Consider the following 3,609-nt stretch of genomic DNA (forward strand, 5'->3'; position numbering starts at 1 on the left):
GTTATAGGTCATCTCCTGAATAGCAAACCAAGTGTAATAGACACCTTTCACACCTTACTTTATGTGAATGCTCTGCCACTCTTTTCTCAAAAATCCCTGGCCCTGTGTTAGCCCTGGCTCTGTCTTCTATGAACCCACTTGTTTGTTTCCCTCCTCAAACCCCGGTTTACTAACTTCTGCTGGTTTCGCTTCTTCCTTTGGCATGCCCCTATGTTCCAGTCTTTCCACCCCATGTGCACGGGAAAGAGGACCCTTAGCCACTCTCAGGGCCTCATCATCTCAGGGATGGAGGGTCCAGCGTGACCAAGTCCTTTTCTAACCGCCTCCTGGTTCAAGTTTTCTAAAGAACCCACAGGCACCTTATTTTATGACTGAGTCTTCCTTTCCCACAACTTCCAAGTCACAAAGAGAAACCCACTGTGTCTGGTGCCTTCATATAAGAAAGGGCCTCAGAAAGTCAGAGAAATCGAAGATACAAAAGAAAGTGTCCACAAAATCAGGAAAAAATGGGATTATTGAGGACACAAGTAGAGGGCTTAGCTTTAGAAATAACAGTTGTTCTTCTAAGGCAACTTGGTATTTATTGAGTGCCTACAGGTGCCAACAAGTGCTAAGCGCTTCACATATAACAGTTTATGCTCATAATAATCTTGTGAGATAAGGATCATCATTCCTGTTTTATAGAAGAGGAACTACATGCCAAACAAGGTTAATTTGCCTGAGGTCACAAAGCTAGTAAGTGCCAAAGTTAAGACTCAAACCAAAAGTTCTCTCAAAAGTCATCGTTCTCGGGCATGAGAGAAATTAAGGATCCTGGAGAGAAAAGAAATGGCACATAGAGAGCAGGGAAATTCAGAAGGCTGACAAGCTTCTGAACACGAATATGAATAGAAAGAAAAAGGAGTGTCACAAAATCTAATAAACTCAAGAGCTTATTTCCCTACGCGTTCCCAACATCCACGCTCCCTTTCTCCATAAAATCCTATAGTCCTTTGACTCCTAGTACTTCCCTTCCAACTGATGTTTTTTTTTAAAAAATGTATATGTTAAATCTCGTTTGTGGTCTTTTCCTTATTATTTAAATTTCAAGCGGAGTGTTAAGAGAGGAATGGCGATTCTTCGATTCTGTCTCCATCATTCCTCGTCCACTTCTCCCTCCCTCTGCCATCCCCACGGTGATGAGGGGATTTCGTGCATTCCCCTGTTACTGTAGGTCTTGGTAACCTGGATAGTCAACACACACAACAGATACCCAGCTCCCTGGGAGCTTGGATATATTTTCCTGAGGCTTCATCTTAGTCACTGCCTTTCACCCTCCTCGTTGACGTTTTGAATTTAAAAACTTTAATCATCTCTTTAATTTGATTTGGGTTCTTACTGGAGGGTGTGGGGGGAAGGATGAGTCAGAAATCCGTGTATTTCCTCAGCTTTTGCTCTAGACTTACTATGATTTTCTACCAGCCAAGAGAGTGATCCCTCCCCTCTTTTGCTTAGCTTTGTGAAGACCAAGAACTACACTGGACGTCTCAGGGATGGTGGGTGTATGTGTGATGAACATGTGTGCGTGTATTGAGGGTGAGCTGAGGGTATTGTCTCTGAAGGAATGACCATGGAAAACCACTTCTCCTGCAAGGTACTTTCCGCCCCTGCCCAGGGGAATTAAAAACCAAGAAGCCACATACTCTTTTTTAAATATTATAGTGAGAAAGAGAAAATGATTGTGACCAATGATATCAAAATCATAGTCAGTTTAATTATTTAAAGTTGACTTCTAAATTTGGCTTAGGTTAGTGGTTTGATAAACACCTCTGTAGTGCAAGAGTTCAGAAAATATTTAACTCAAGGACATTATGCTGATATTCTATTGCTTTTTCTTTGTTTTAATAAATGCCTCCAACTAGACCTCAAGATTTTGGTGATACACAGGGCAAAAATAATAGTTCTTGTCTCCCTCCAGGCCCTGTTCAGCCACAAGTTGCCTAAAAAATCCACATTTGTTCCAACTCCTCAAAGTAGCTCTCCCCTCGATCTTGTATTAGGAAAAAGTCTACCTGTTCACCTGGAAAACCTTTGGCCCCAAGTCGTCAAGACATTCATACTGAAGGATGGAGCAAACCCCATAAAAACTATGTGCAGAGGCTGAAAAATGATTAAACTTAGAGAAACTAGGTCTTAATCTTGAGATTCAAGGTGTCATGAGACAGTCACGGAGAGGAGCTGGTGCTGTGTCTCAGAGAAGCTGATGCTGTGTCTCTGACAGGACGCAAGTGTCGAGAGGAACGGCACACAGGACAGTTTAACTGAATGGAACTTTGGTGAAGGCAAGGTGCCGCTGCAGCCCCCGAATCTGGGGGGAGGGACCCTGGGAGGGCTTCAGACTTTGATCACTCTCACATTCCAAGTGAACACACGACTCTTCTTCTATCGTCACTACTCATATTTTCGTTCATCTCCCGCTTGATAATAAGCCACTCTCTCTCTCAGTGCCCCAGCTGAGCATGGCAGATAGTAAGCAGGCAATGAACATGGAAGCAAGGAAGGAAGGGAGGGAGGGAGGAGAGGAGGGAGGAAGGGAAAGGAGGGGAGGGAAGGAGGGAACGAGAGTATCACAACTGGAAAGCCGACATACAGACACATGAAACGAACTTAAAATGAGCGGCAGGACCTGTCTCAACTAGACAGCCAAAAGACCCAGAAAATTTGGTGACATTTCTGAAAAATTTAGTGGGCTCAGCTCGATGGAGAAGAATTTAAAACGCCTCAGTGGCCAACACAAAAAAGGAAAACCTGAGGATGGGAATAAGAACACTGTCCCCTATCCTCCCCTGAGGGCCAGGGCCAGAAGTGAGTACTGAGCCGGGCAACAAGTGTTCCCTAAAAACACAGTGAATGAATGTGAAGTTCATCGCGAAGGCCCTTTCCAGCTTTGCTATGATGGGCCTCTGCCTTTTAGGATCCTGTGACAGGCAAATCCCTCAGACCCCATGCTTGGACCTGGCAAAACAGATAAAACTGCAAGTTGAAGGAGAGACGCAGAAACGAAAGCTTGACCGTGGGAAGCAACTTCACTGTTCCAGCATGGGAAGCTCCCTGTATTGCTGACTAAACCAATGTTTTCTCCAAGAAAGACCATTCTTCCAACTGATGGCAGCAGACACTCTATTGGGAGAAAAGCCGTAATTCAGAACCTGCTCCCTGATTACCCGCTCAATTGATAGTCTACACCGCAGAGCTCCATTCCACTTTTTCCCACACTGGAGCCTCCATAACCTAATTGTATTAAGAGGAGAGCTGGCTCCCCACTTGTGGTATATTTCCATTCTTCTACTGTGTCCTTCTGTTCTTAATGAAGGAGCCCAGCCTGGCTGGCCTCATGATTTAGGGAAAGTTCTGTGCCTTAACTAGAAAGCACTCTGGCCCTGGTGAGAAAAATTCCTGAGTTTTTGTCTGCATATATGAATGAGCAGTCAATTCAAATGGAAGGAAGGGAGGTGGAAAGAGAGAGGGAAGAGGAGGGAAACAAAGACCAGAGGGAGGAAGGGAGGGAGGATGGAAGAAAGGAAAGCAGGCAGGTAAGAAGGGAAAGAAAGAAGAAAGGGAGGGAGGGAG

Source organism: Pteropus alecto, unplaced genomic scaffold (genome assembly GCF_000325575.1).
Source record: "Pteropus alecto unplaced genomic scaffold, ASM32557v1 scaffold8, whole genome shotgun sequence".
Classification (NCBI taxonomy): Eukaryota; Metazoa; Chordata; class Mammalia; order Chiroptera; family Pteropodidae; genus Pteropus; species Pteropus alecto.